This window comes from Myotis myotis, unplaced genomic scaffold, assembly GCF_014108235.1.
Source record: "Myotis myotis isolate mMyoMyo1 unplaced genomic scaffold, mMyoMyo1.p scaffold_m19_p_19, whole genome shotgun sequence".
Classification (NCBI taxonomy): Eukaryota; Metazoa; Chordata; class Mammalia; order Chiroptera; family Vespertilionidae; genus Myotis; species Myotis myotis.
In genome coordinates this window covers 32,705,712-32,720,528 of record NW_023416323.1, presented here as the reverse complement: position 1 = coordinate 32,720,528, position 14,817 = coordinate 32,705,712, and the positions used below count along the sequence as shown (strand labels likewise).

The following is a 14,817-nucleotide window of genomic DNA, read 5'->3' as shown; positions in this document are numbered from 1 at the left end:
GATTGGTTCTTGGACATCTGCCTACATAGCTGTATTGAAAATGAAGGAACCCTACAGTCAGGTTTACAGATCTGTTTCGATGGTTCTGAAAACAGATTTGAATATCACAGATTAAAGTTTACGTGAGCCGTCAACTTCCTAAGTCACAGGCAGTCACTGGCAAGGTTCGGAGACACACTACGCTCACAGGATTGTAGCGCTGGCATTGTAAATCCAGCCTCGAGGTCAAAGTCACGGCGTTTCCCACACGAGGGTCCCCAAACCAGAATCTTTACAAAGCAGCCATGTAATTCCATTCAGAGTGGAAGAAAAACCATGAATTATGAAGACAAGTGCATTAAAGGAGCATGAAATTGATCTGTATTCCCCCAGATCCTGGCATGGCTCTCCAACCCTGGCCCTCCTCCTCGCACCCATAAGCAATTCACCATCCATAGCCACAGCCCCCACTGCACAGAGCAAACCTGAGTTCGGGGTTATAAAAAAGCCAGAGGCCATAACTTTTTAAAATAATTCTCGAATTAACACAAGATTGCATCTTAATTGAAAACAGAATTTAGGTTTCTAGTAATTTTACCGTCTGGTGTTCTGATAAGAACGTTGAACATAATGGAAGTTCTGAAGTGCTATCAAGATGGTCCGCTGCTTGAGTAGAACTATTTTAAAAGCCTATCTTTCTAGTGAGCACGAAGCCCAGGTTTGAGTAAATCTACGTGTCTGGGCGTCAACAGATTATTATAGCTCAGTCCTTTCAATGCATCTCCTCATTTTCCCCTCCCCTCAAGGGTGGAGTGGGGGGGGGGGTCATTTCTTTTCTTCAAACAATGTCATAAAATGGCCAGTGGATGCAGATTCTAAAATAACAAGGTAAAGAATGCGAGAGATAATCAGTATTAATAAAGCCTGGCTGCTGTATGGTTGAAGCATGCATGTGCAATGCATCTTCCAGAGCAAGATGTCATGACCATTCTCACGCAAGCCAAGTTCCCCAGCTTCTCGGATGCCTTTCCCTGGTCTAGACTGGGAAACTCCTCACATTCCTTTGTACCAGGCAAGATTTCAGAGGTTTGGATTCCAGGGCCCACTGGCCAACTCGGAAACTTTGCTTCGGATCTCAGGATGAATACATAGCGGGGACCAGGAGTTTCAGGGTCCCTCTGGGATTGGCCACAAGTCTGTCCCTTTGTTTCCCAACTTTTAGTCCTTTGTTCTACAGAAGGAAGATCAGGCTCCATGTAGCTGGGGTTGGGTAGCGACTACTTCTGGGTGTCTGTGTCTCCTTATTTGTAGGAAAAATAAACTCCAGGATGAATAAAATGGAGGTCAGCCTCTTCTCTCCTCTCCCCATCCTTTTAGGCCCTAGCGCTCAAACCCCAGCTTGGCCTACAGGACTGATGAGATGCTGGTGGGTCCTCGCTCCTAAGAAAACTTCTCCATCCCCGCCCCCTTCCCCCTGGCAAAACCATCCGCGTCCTCGGCTGCTAGCCTAAGCGATAAAGCAATTGATCCATTCTCTTGCCAGATTAATTATCGTGGCTTCCCTGTGATTAAACTGAAAACTTATTCCATGCCTCATTTGAAACCGATAGGAATGATCGGAAAAGGAAAACAAGAAAAGGTTTTTTTAAGGGGGGAATGGGAGGGCAGACTTTAGGCAGATCTATATTCTCCTGCAGCAGGGTTTCCGGAACAGCCCTCCACCACCATCACCCCCACCCACCCCTTAGGGACGACCCGTCACGGAGCAGGGATGGCATTATGAAATAATTAAAAGATGCAATTTCTTAATAACAGTGCGATGGCCCGTGATATTCCTGCTGCATTATCAGCAAAAGCAACAGGGCTTTTACTAGCATCTAGCCAACCTTTCACCCTGGGAAGGGAGGCGTGCGGCACCCCGCACCCCCACGCCCCAGCGAAAAGCAGGGCCTCGGCAAAAAAGGGATAAGGAAGAGCGAGCTACCCAGGGGCCTCCCTGACCCCACTTTCTCTGGGGATCTTTTCTCACCGCACTAGGCGGGCTCTGCCCCTGCTCCGCCGGGCGGAGGGGGAAACGGTGCTCTCCTCGCCGCCCTCCCCATCCTGCCGGCTACCCCGCGCTTCCCACTCCCAGCTCGCGTTCCGGGGCAAAGCGGAGGGAGGAGGCCGTGCGGGCTGGAGAGGCAGGGCGCGCTCCGGGAGGAGGCGGAGGCTGGGTTCGCAAAGTTAACACTGACCGCGGCGGGGTTCGCCAACCCCGAGGCTGAACCGGGGTCTGAACCGCTCACGGATCGCCCCTCGGGCCGGCGGGCGCTGGTCAACGGCCCCCCATGCCCTCCGAGAGACTCCGGCCGGAGGGCTGGAGCGCGCGCCGCAGTCGGCGGCCGGGAGCCGCAATCAGCGGACCCAGACCCAAGCCATTAAAGTGCGGGGAATCGCCGACGCGAGCCGGGCGCCTCCCGCTTCCCGGGGCCTCCCCGGCTGTCCGGCACCGAGGGCTGAGCCTCCGAGCGCCGGCGGGGATGGGGATCCGGGGCAGGAGCCCCGCAGAGCGCAGTCACGTCCCCGCCGGGAAAGAGGCGCCGAGCGGGCGAGCGGGAGGGCAGTGCCCGGGGGAGACTTTCCCCCGAGACCCGACCGAAGGCTGTCGGCGCGTCCGGGCGCAGCTCCGCAGCCTCCCGCCCCGGCCCGGGGACAAGCCCTCTGCCCCGCGGCCTCGGCGCGGACCTCGGAGGAGGCCGGAGCGGGAGGGAGGTTGGAGCGCACATCTGGCGCCCGTGCCCCCGGCGCTGCCCGCGCCCACAGCTGGCTCCCTTCTCCCTTTTATTATTTTTGGACACATCTTCTCTGATCTCCGCGCTCTCCCTCGTTTCCTTTGCATGCGTGAAACCTTTCCCAGTCAGACCTCCCCCCTCCCCGAAATCCTCATCCCGAGACCTCCCTCCTCCAGGAGCCCCATCCCGGCGAGAGGAAGGCACCGGCGGCGCGCCTACCTGGAGCCCCGGAGGGTGGGCGCGAGCGGCGGCCGTCGGTCCCCGGCGCAGGGCGGGCGCCGCCGAGTCAGCCCGGGCCCCAGTCCGGGTCCCATTCACAAGTCGGCGGCGGCTGCGAGCGGCCCCCGCGGCATCTGCGAGCGCCTCTCCCCTCGGCTGGCGGCGGCCGCGGAATGAGCCGCCGAGCGCGCTAGTGGCAGGAATGAGAAACCGGTGGGGAGGTGGCGGGCGGGGTGGGGGGTGGGGGAGGAGGGAGGCCGCCGCTGGGAGGGAAGGAAAGGGCGGGGGGCGGAGAGGAGCGGAGGCCACGAGACGCGGCGAGCCGAGCCTCGCGGAGGCTGGGGGGCCGACCCTCCCCCGGCGGCCCCGGAGATGCCAACCCCTGGGTTCGCGGCCGCCCCTCCCGCTCCGGGTCGCAGCCCTCCCGCGCACTTGGGGCTCAGACGGAGTCTGGAGCGACTGAAGTTGGGCTCCAGGGACGCACAGCCAATCAGGGAGGGCGACGGAGGGGAGCTGGGGAGGGGGTGGGAGCCCCTTTTCCTCCTTCGCCCAAATCCGCTCCAGCTGGCCAGGCTGGGCCCTTGCCCGGGAGGCCTGGAGGGTGGGTTGTGGGGAAAGCATTTGCCAAGTGGGGGAGGCCGTGGGGAATCGTGCTTCCTCTCGCTGCCGCCCCACCTTCGGCAACCCCTCCACGTCGGCGGCTCCGGCCCGGCCTCCGTCCCCCATCCCTGGCAATTGTGCTCGGGGCTCAGGCGGCGAAAACTGGGGCGGGAGACTTCGGACTTGGGGAGAGCCGCTCCCTGGTCGCCCCACACCTCCGCCTCCGGGGCCTCGCGCGCGGAGCGGGGTGCGGGCATGGCTTCGCCGGGGTCGGCTGGGAGCCCGCCACCCTGCGCCCCACGGGGGTGCACTGGCCCCCATCTGGAGCGTCACTTGTTGCCGAAGGCCCCCCGCCCGCACACCCGCCGGGGCTGGAGAGTGCGGTGTTGCCGGAGAGAGGGCTTCGGGGCGCCGTGCCCGTGTCCTCCCTCCATCCTCCCCTGAGCCACTCCGGCAGGACCCGCCCGAGGGTGGGAGCCCGGCCGCCTCCGGCCCCAGTGGGGTCGCCGGGAGGAAAGGCTGGCGGGGCCGGGCCTTGGGACTCCCGCCGGGGACTTTGCGGGGCGCTCGCGGTTCGGGAGCGGAGTGGGGGCCGCACCTTCCGCGGCCACGGAGGGGAACCCCCGTGACTTGGTGGGGACCCCAGGCTGGAAGAAGTTTCCAGGGTGGGGGTGGCGGGAAAAGACGAGGCGGGGAAAGGCGAGAAGCAAATGGGTAGAAGCATGATATTGGGGTGGGGTGGGGGCCGAGAGGGGTCAGGGGGGAGGGTTGCAGGCCGGCGAGACACTGTTGCCGGACGCGGAGGGATGAGCGGAGAGAGGGGCCCGGGAGTTAACGGGAAAGAGGCGGCAATGCAGAGCGCGCCCGGGGCGCCGGGAGCCGAGGGCCGCCCGCCGCGGGGCCGCGTGAGCGCAGGAGAGGAGCGGCCGGGCTTCCGCGCGGCGCGGCGCAGCGACGTGCGCGGGGCGGGGCGATCCGGGTACCACTCCGGCCCCGCCGCCCCACGCGCGGCTCCGCGACGTCGGCATCCCCGAGGCGCCGCGTGCGGTGCCAGCCAGCGCCCCGCGCCCCGCGCCCTCCGGGTGGCCGCCGCCTTTACCCTGCGCGTTCCCCGGCCGGGAAGGGGCGCTGCGTTTCCAGCCTCTCGGTGTTCTCGCTACTGGGCTTCCCGCCCCGCACGCAAGGCCTCCGCAGTGACGGGCCTCTGGGCACCGGGCCCAGGTACCTCGCACCCCAGCGGCACGCACACCGGGGGCGGGGGCGCTCGAGGCCGCTCAGGCGCGCGCTTTCCCCGAGGGCGCGGTGAGTGGGCCTGGGCGCCGGTCCCTCCTACCTCCGCAGGTTGGTCCCGGCCCTGCCCCCCTCCCCTCGGGGCGCCTGCCGCCTCTCTCCACCTCCCTGGCCCTGGCTTTTCTCCTGCCACGTCCTTCTGCCCTGAGTCGTGAACCTCCAGCGGTCCTAGGCCGCCGCCAAAGGTCTCCACACTCCCTCCGACGCGGCCCGGCGGTGGTGCTGGGAGTTCTGACCTCCATTTCCCCTTAGAAATTCGGTTCCACCTGAGCGAGGGCCCCGCTCGGAGATGCTTGGATTATTGCCCTTGTTTGGCTTCTGGATCGTCTGGGTTTTCTCATCCTTTCCACGTGGGCATAAAGGGAATGCGAAGCCGTCGTCAGTCTCTAAATACACATGCGCAAAGGTGCCCAGGATCTGTGGCGGTTAGGACATCTCTCCATCCATGAGAGAGTTTCATGGGTTCCATTCGGGAGGCAGGTCCAAGGGCGAGCCCGGTCCAATGTGTGATCTGGCATTAGCTGTCATCGGTCCTCTGCTGTTTGGCTGTCTTTTCAGAATTCATCGAAGGACAGCAGTTGTATTTTGTTGGTTGGTTTTTTGTTTTTTAGACCATCCCTTCATGAGTGATAGCCTCAGTGGATTTAAAAAAGCCAGTTAAGAATTGCTGGGGAGATTTCCACTGCCATGGCATGCCCGGATCAGATGGAACCCGGTATCTAGCAGCAGCCACTATTCCTTGCACAGCCCAGCAATTGCGCCTAGAAAACTGAAAACAAGTATCCACACAAAGACATGAAGACAGCATATGCTCTTGAACGTTCAGAGCATCATTATTTATAACAGCCAAAGCTAGAAACAAGCCAAACGTATACCAATCGGTTAATGGATAAACATAGTGTGGTATGTCCATGTAGTGGAATAATATTCAGCTTTAAAAAGAAAAGAAATACGGATGCAGGTTACATCCTGAATGACCCTCAAAAAGCATATGCTAAAAGCCAGATGCAAAGCCACTTATTGTATGATTCCACTAATTTTCATTAACGCCCAGAAAAAGCAAGTTTATAAAGCCAGAAAGCAGGCCAGTGATTTGCTGACTAGGGGTATAAACAGGAATTGATTACAAATGGGCATGAAAGAAATTGGTTGGGTGATGAAAATGTTCTAAAATGGCGACAACCGTGCAGGTCTATATGTGTACTAAAAATTATCTAACAGTAACCAAAAAAAAAAAGGCAAAAAGAATATCCTTTTATACCTTTATTCCCACATTAACTGTGACCTGTAGCTGAGCCCCAGGGGGAAAACTTTTTGCAAGGCAGTTTTAGAGAGAGGAAAAATGTTTTTTAAAAAAAGAGTTCTAGTTCTCTTGGAAAGATAACCATACTTCTATTCAGCAAGTTCTATTTTGGCGACTGTTTCGGAGAGTCTTATAAGTGTTAAAGCAAGTTAATTCCCCCCTTTCACTCTTCTAAGTGATTAATTCCTGGGAGCTAGACTTAGGCATTCCAGTTCGTGACATTTGAAACACACCTACACATAGGCACACAGTACAAAGTGCACATTTCAGAGGGGATTTTTTTTTTTTATGACTATGTTAGGATCTGTTTTAGGAACCCATATCAAGCACTTGGGTGGAGTACCGTGTGATTACAGTTTAGATTAAAAAAGGAAAAGGAGGAGAAAAGAAGAGCCCCACTGACAGCTTCAATGAAACGATTCAGTTCATCCCGGCAGCCAAAAGTTTGGGTATTTATCTCCACCCGTCTCACCTTTCCTTCACCTTGTTCTTCAAGGGAGGAAGGCAGGGTTCATGGTTACTCTGGAGCCAGGATTAAACAATCTTTAAACAGTCTCTTCTGCTTCCTGCCGGTCGGTTGCTCCCAATCCAGACAAAGATAAGGCCCAAATGGGCATTTTCTTGTCTTTGTCCTTGTCGGCACCAGGCTGATCATTTCCTGTTGGTTCCTTCATCAAAGGTACCAGGCTCTCAGCCCTTTGAAGTACCTGTCCTCAGACTCTGAAGAGAGCCAGACCCTGCTGAGTCAGTTTCTTGTTTCCTCTTAGAAGCTCCACGCTCCCGGGGCCTTCTCAGAGCATCCGGCTCTGGAGGCGGCCTTTGGTCAATGGTGTGGAAAGGGAGGCCAGATCCAAGCCCGGAGGAGGTTTTATCACAGTGCAGAGAACATGGAGCATGATGGGACGGGGATGCCATTTTTGAGCCAGACATTTCAGAGAGAGATGCCCACGGCTGGGTCTGTAGAGAAAAGTGGGAAGACTGCAGGCCTTTGGTCTGGAGCCCATTTCTGGTTCAGCCATTTAGCATGGCTTTGGGCAAAGACTTTATTTCCAGGAGACTCAGTTTCCAGTTCTGTAAAATGGGGCTTATTATCTGTACCTAGACTGTCACAAGGAATACATGTGCCCACATACCCAAAGCAGTAAGCGCTGTGCTTAGAGCAGAGGTTCAGTGAATGAAATATATGAATTACTGTGATTAATTATGAGATCTGACTATTATCACACCTTAAATGATCTGAGCAAGAAAGGAGTCATGTTATAGTTATGAATTATAATCATGATGGAGATTAATCCCGTCTTAAATGATGTTAGTAATACAACTTCGGGTCAAGAATATTTTGGCAATTCAAAATGTTCTGACACTGTGAGGCCTGTTTAGGGTCATGCAGAATTAGGTGTGCCAATGTTGGGGGCAAGGGCCCTGGGTTCATATCCTAGATCTGTCACAAATTCATTGAACCACCTTAGACAACCCACTCTCTTGCTCTGAGCCTCAGTTTCCCTAGCTGTGAGAGTTGACCTAAGGTAAGTTCTGGAGAGGATCCTTCCAGAGCTGAAATTTTAGAATTTTTAAGTCCTCTTTATTAAAATGAAAGCATCACATAGATGCAATTCTCTTTTCTGCCACTAGGAGCAGTCAGTCACTCATCTCGAGCCAAGCCCTGACTCTGGCATCCCTGTCTCTGAAGTACTACATATACCCTCTTCAACTCAGTCTGTAGTATCTGTATCTTTCCCCTTCACCCTAAACTATAAATTCCCCAAGGGCAATGATGATACCCTTCTGGTCATATCTGTATCCCCAGTACTTGGTGTCTCAAAGACAGAAGTCCAATAAATGTGCTTGATTAATTGATAATGTTTAGTAATAAATATTTTGATTAAATTAAGGCCAGTCTATCAGTCAGACATCACAATAATACTAAGTTATGAATGATCCCAGCACTAAGTGGCCTAACATAGCAATTATGTGCTGCCATATATCTGTGGGTGGCCTGGTCTAGATGGGGCGGGGCTGGGCCAACTCAGCTCCCCTTCCTGTGTTTCTCAACCTCTTCCGGGGACTGGCTTGGGCATCTTCTCCTGACACTGTTAACTGTACAGATGTCAAGCAGAAGTCAGCACAGCCTCCTGAGGTGTAGGCTTAGAACCGGAAACCACGACTTTATTTTGTTGCCCAAAGCACACCAGTTGGGCAGATCGACAGTTAAAAGTAGAGAATTATAATCTGCGTCTTCAGTGAAAAAGAAAACAAAGCGACTTTAGAGCTGCATGTCAAAGAGGATGAATACAGGGAAGGGTAAAGAATGGGACCATTAATGCACTCCCCACAGGCAGAAAGAGTTTCCCATCATGCCTCCCTTCTGGGTCATGGGTTGTCAGATCCCGTAGGTTGTATCCTATAAGCATGAATGCAATATTCTAGAACATGAGAGGAGACCGAGAATCAGAGGGGAATTTAGTCTCATATAAAATCGGTATAACTGTGCCCTCCCTTTACTTTGAGATTCAAGTTGGAAAGGAAGAAAGCAAGCAGAAATAACAATGTAATAACGTTGATCACTGGCTTACATGTAAAGCTAAGGACTCTCAAAGCATCCCTTGAAAGTGTGTATTATTTCTATTTTACAGATGAGAGCGTTGAGACAACAAGGATTGCATGCACTGTACAATATAATACCACTGGTGAGTATTGGAGCTGGCAGTCCAACCTATTTCACAAGTTGTCCCACTAGCCCGCTTCTCAGGCTCACACAACAGCTTCTAGTCTTGAGTGATGGGGGCTGGGTGGGAAAGGGAGACGTGCTTTTCTCTACACCCAAGGCAGAGGGCACCCATCAGATCTTCAGGCACAGTGCCTGGAACACAGGAGGTGCATGATAAACATTTCTGGAAGGGTAAGAGATGAAAGGGCAAAAGGAAGGAAGGGAGAGAGGAAAGGAAGGTCAACAGAAGCAGAAAAGGCAAGAGAGAGGAGGGACAATATAAGAGAAAAGATAGGCCCTGGCTGGGTAGCTCCTTTGGTTAGAGCACCATCCAGATACACCAAGGCTGTGGGTTTGATCCCTGGTCAGGACACACACAAGAAGCAACTGTGAATGCATAAATAAGTGGAACAACAAATCAATGTTTCTTTCTCCCTCTTTCTCTCTCCCTTTCTCCACCTTACTCTCTCTCTAAAACAAAAATCAATCAATAAATAAAAATTTTTAAAAGAGCCGAAACCGGTTTGGCTCGGTGGATAGAGCGTCGGCCTGCGGACTAAAGGGTCCCAGGTTCGATTCCGGTCAAGGGCATGTGCCTGGGTTGTGGGCACATCCCCAGTGGGGGATGTGCAGGAGGCAGCTGATCGATGTTTCTCTCTCATCGATGTTTCTAACTCTCTATCTCTCTCCCTTCCTCTCTGTAAAAAATCAATAAAAATATAAAAAAAAAATTTTTAAAAGAGAGAAAAGATATAACCATGTTGATCTATTTGGATAAGCCAGACCTTTCTGTGTGGTGAGCAGAAATCTCTGGCTTCTGTGTACCATGAATTCCCTGCCCCTTCTGGTGCTCAGACAGTTGCCCGGTGCAGGCCTCCAGGCACAGCCGAGAAGAGGCAACAAGCCAGGCCCTGACTCTCTTGCTGATCTTCTCACCTCTCCCTTGGTCACTCAAGCCACACTTACCTTGCTATTGTTCAAACACAAGATTCAAAGCCTTGGCATTTGCTTTTCCCTCTGCCTGAAGCATCCAGCTCTCATCTTTCTCAGGGCTTGTTCCCTCATTTTGCTTATTTAACCAGGACTTCCCTGGCTCTCCCATCCGCTGACGCACCCATTGAATACCTCTAGCCCCTGTAGTCCATCACTTTCTATCCCCTTAGGCTTCTTTATTCGTGTTCATAGCACATACAGGGGTGGGCATGAGTAGATTCACAGTTGTGAGTATGCAACACACAGAGTTTGTTCTATTATTTTTTATTTATTAACTAGAGGCCCGGTGCACGAAATTCATGCACTGTGGGGGGAGGTGTCTCTCAGCCCAGCCTTCACTCTCTCCAATCCAGGACCCCTCGGGGGGTGTCCTACTGCCGGACATCCCTCTCACAATCTGGGACTGCTGGCTCCCAACCGCTCACCTGCCTGCCTGCCTGATTGCCCCTAACCACTCCCCTGCCAGCCTGTTCACCCCCAACTTCCCCCCCTGCCAGGCTGGTTGTCCCCAACTGCCCTCCCCTGCCGGCCTGGTTGCCCCTAACTGCCCTCCCCTGCTGGCCTGGTCACCCCCCAACTGCCCTTCCCTGCCGCTATCTTGTGGTGGCCATCTTGTGCCCACATGGGGGTGGCCATCTTGTGTAAGGGTGTGACAGTCAATTTTCATATTACCTTTTTATTATATAGGATTATTGTATTACTGATTCTTATTCTTAGCCAACTTTTGCCCATCCCTGTATAGCTGCTTGAAATTGTATGGCATATTTTTATTGCCCCGTTTTTATTGGTCATCTCGCCCCTAGGGTCCAGTTTTGGGAGAGCAAAGTGCATCATCTCTCTTGTTCACTCCTGCATCTTGAGCATCTAACACAGAGCCAGGCATGTGGTGAGTACTCAATAAATATTTGGACAGTGAATACATGAATAGTAAATGCATAAAAGATGCTAACGGAGTGAATGAATCCTAAAACCAAAGGCAGATGGGTTACCCGTGTGAATCTAAATGTGGTACAGGGTCCCTTGTTTACAAAATGAATTGAATGATGCCAGTTATTCACATTACCAAGACGCTGCTTCACCTTCCAAAGATTTCTTTTGAAAGCTGATTAAAATGGATACCTGTGATCATCCTTCTACAAAAATATAATCCTATTTACAAGGCGGTGGTATGCAGACGCCTTTTTTAGAGCATATGCATTTTCCAGAAACGAATTCCAGGTATGCCTAATGATAGCTCTGCGTCTGCTCTCTAATACCGGTTTGTTTGTTGTGTGGACGAAGAGCTTGGTTTATTAAAACGCTTCACAGAAGGCGATTTCAATGTTCATTTGTGCATATATTTACATACTTTTTTAAACTTGTGAATAGACTCATTTAAATGTGTTTGCACTCCAGGGGAACCATTGGAAATGTTACTTAAGATGGGTACTGCCTTGCTTTGCAAAGAGTCTGCAATTTGGACAACAGGATTTAAGAGCGCTCTGTGTTCCAGTTTTCATGAACGTTGAAACATTGGCTATGGGTGCTGAGAACGGGAAGGCAGAAGTCATCCTTACCCCATGGAGAAAAATTTTTTAAAAAAATCTTCCTTTGCTGTCCTCAGCTTAAGACAGATTGAGTCCCACAGCATAGGCTGAGGGTAGTTCAGTGCTTTGTCTCGTCATGGTGTGATTCCTCTCCCTGTTCAGTTGCCTCTTTGGTTGGCTAAGAGCTAATAGCGGTGTTTCCATAGAGCACAGGTAGGTCAAAACGGAATGCAGTATTACACACAGGTGGCTCAAGAGCTTTGGTCTTGGAAACAATATTCCAGAAAAGTCTCTCTGTTCTGACTGACAGTCCCCCTTAGTTCTGGGTCTTAAGCCATGATTGATTCCCCATAGCACAGACTGTTGTTCTGGGTATGGATAGAATTGAAGAATCACACTTATAATAGCTGTTCATTGACTGCCTAGCAAATGCTTTAATTCCAGTCCTTACAACTGTTCTACAGAGTAAGTATTCTTATGCCCATTGGATAGGTTGAGGGTGGGAACGCTCAGAGAACTGAACAGCTTACTCAAACAGTTTGCTGCTAAGTTAGTTATTCAATGTGATTTAATTGCTCAGCGTCTACAAGGGAATGTAAGTGGTGAGGTAATTTATAGGGGAGAGGCGGTGAGGAGAGGTAAGTGGAGAAGATTTGACTTTGGGTGGTGGGCACACAGTGCGATCGACAGATCTTGTATCATAGAAATCCACACCTGAAACCTATATGATCCCATCAACCAATGTCACCCCAATACATTTAATTTTAAAAAGAATATGTCTGGGGAACTAATTTTTAGGGGAGAGGGAGTAACGAGAGGTAAGTGGAGAACTTCTTAAAGATATTCTTTTTAAGCTGAGAATTAAAATATGCAGCAGAGTTAGTTAGGATAAGGGTAGGAGAGAGTGTTCCATGGGAGGCAGAGAGTATGGAAGGGCATGGAGAAAAGGTGGGATTTGGAGCATCTGAGGGAGGACCCAGCACAGACCCATAAGGCCAATGGGGAAACGAGACAAATAATCCAGGGCTCTGTATTGTAGGACAAGAACGGGATCCTGCATTATACCTCAAATGCAATGGGCAGTTGTGGGATTTTTTTTTTAAGGAGTGATCTGATTGCATTTGTTGACAAAGAACATTAGGATTAGGAGCAGATGAGAGCAGGATGGGTGCATGGACTCGCAGTTTCCCAGGAGGCGGGCCGCTGCCTTGGACTGAGGCAGGGGGAGCAAAGAGGGATACGTGTTCCAGGTATGCTTTGGACATGGAAGCAGGACTCCCTGTTGAATTGGTGATGGCAGGTGAGAGAGAGGAAGATGTCAAGGGTCATTCTCATGTGACTGACTCGAGCAATGAGGTAGACAGAGGCGCCTGTTATGAACTAGGACACGTCTCGGGAAAGGCCAGGTGTGGGAGGTGAGGTTCCCCAACCCGCAGTTTTAGGAGACCATTGAGTGCACTAGGATACTGTCCTTCCCTGTGCCCACAGATGTCCTCCTGGGTCCGGAAGGCCATGTTGTCTGACACTTTTAATTAGTTAAAAGTAGAAATCACTCAAGAGATCTGAGTTCTAGACTCTGACTTTGGACAAGTACTTGCCTCACTCTGAGCCGCTTCTTCTTATCTACAGTGAGGAGGAGTTCTACGTTCCCGGCTTCCTCTCAAAGCCCTAATTGTGGATTATGATCACGTCAGGCACAGTGTTTCAACGCCAGGTCTAAAGGGTACATTTATAATGACCCTGTGCCAGTGGGGGTTCTGTCCAGGGACACCGGTGAGATAGGACATGGGGCCGTGGTGATGGCTAGATGTCACACCCAGGTCACCGCAGAGCTCAGTGGGAAGGTCAGTTTTGTCCCCTAGCGTCGTCATTCAGGGCCATTTGTCAACAGTTCGTTGCTGTTCGTGGCATCCATGGATTTTTCACCTGTTCTCTTTCCTTCCTGAAATGTCCACACCATTGCTCATCCCCATTTTCTCCTCTGCTCCTCTCAGGGGAGAGAGCAGAATCCCACCGCCCAGAGCACGGGCTTGGAAATCCAGCTGCTCAGGCTGCAGCTCTGGTCGTGGCCCTCGCTCGCTGTGGGAGAGTCCTTTACTTCTGTGAGCCTCAGTTTCCACATCTATAAAATGGTCACAACATCTGTGCCTACTGCAGAGAACGATTGCAACTTAGAAAGGTGGCAGTTCACAGAGCCCGGAATAGAGTAAGTGCTCAGTAAATGTTCTTCCCTCTGCTCTCCCCTCCCCTCCATGCTGCTCTTCATTATCTATCATTTTTCAGAATTCAGCGAAGGGATCAAATATCTCCAAGAAAATCCCCTGGCCTTTCCCTTCCCACAGAGAGTCATGCCCATAATTTGACCTTACCACAGTGTCTTATTCCATCTGCCTGTCTGCCTCACCCCTGTGTCTCTGCAGGGGATAGTGAGACATCAATAATTATTGCTACGTCATTGTTTCTCCAGGAGACAGGCATATGCCAGGTGTGCAATGAATGTGTGTTAACCTCAACTGCCAACCAGGATGTTTGAAGAAGGGTTTTTGGAAGAGGTCATGAGGACAGAGGAGGAGGAAAAGAAATCCCATAGGTCGTATCAGATTCTCAAGGAAGATTTTGGTGTTGAATATGAAGGGAGCAAAGAGTAAAATCAGCATCCCTTAGCTGCCCCAATTGCACTAACAGTTCCCTGCTGTGTGACATAGAGTTATCACACTATGTCTTTAATACAAGCACTTCTTTTTTTAAAGTATACCTTTATTGATTTCAGAGAGGAAGGGAGAGGGAGAGAGAGATAGAAACATCAACGATGAGAGAGAATCATTGATCGGCTGCCTCCTGCATGCCATCCCCACTAGGGGTCGAGCCTGACCGGGAATCGAATCTGGACCTCCTGGTTCATAGGTCAATGTTCAACCATTGAGCCACACAGGCTGGGCTAGCACAAGCACTTCTTAATCGACAGAGAAATGTTTATCAAAACTTACCATGAATCTGCAACCTGAAGTGCTCCCTTCCTGTAGCTCTGCTCACATCCACGGCAGGGGGAAAATGCCGCCAGACAGTCCCATTTCTTCGAGTGAGATGAGTCACAGAAGCAAACATTGGAAGATGTTCTACAAAATAATCAATCATCTGATAAAACTGTTTTGGATGTGGCAGCTGTCTAAAATGAAGGAAGACTATTTTTTTTTTCCCCCAGCTAAAAGTTTGCATATGTACAAAAGATCCTGGTAGAAGAAATAGAGAGATTTAAGCCAGACTATCAGTGAAAAGGAAGTGGGGCTTCTAAGCAGAAAGGCAGCTGAAAATAGCAGCCAGTCCTTCCCACCCCCTTTCTCCTAGCCCTGGGCCTCACTCTCATGCCTAACAGCCAGTAATTGCTTTTCCATGATAAACATCTTTTACTCCCCTTTCGTTAACAAT

The 14,817-nt window shown here is 51.6% G+C and overlaps 1 protein-coding gene across 1 annotated transcript in view; it reads right to left on the bottom strand.

Annotated features, from left to right (window-relative positions):
- Positions 1 to 3,151, bottom strand: part of CDH11 (cadherin 11) — a 128,168-nt gene extending 125,017 nt beyond the window's left edge. The window contains exon 1 of the mRNA XM_036346010.1: positions 2,973 to 3,151. The gene's annotated coding sequence lies outside the window, so the exon portion shown is untranslated. The remainder of the gene's footprint in view (positions 1 to 2,972) is intronic.
- Positions 3,152 to 14,817: the final 11,666 nt, after the last annotated feature.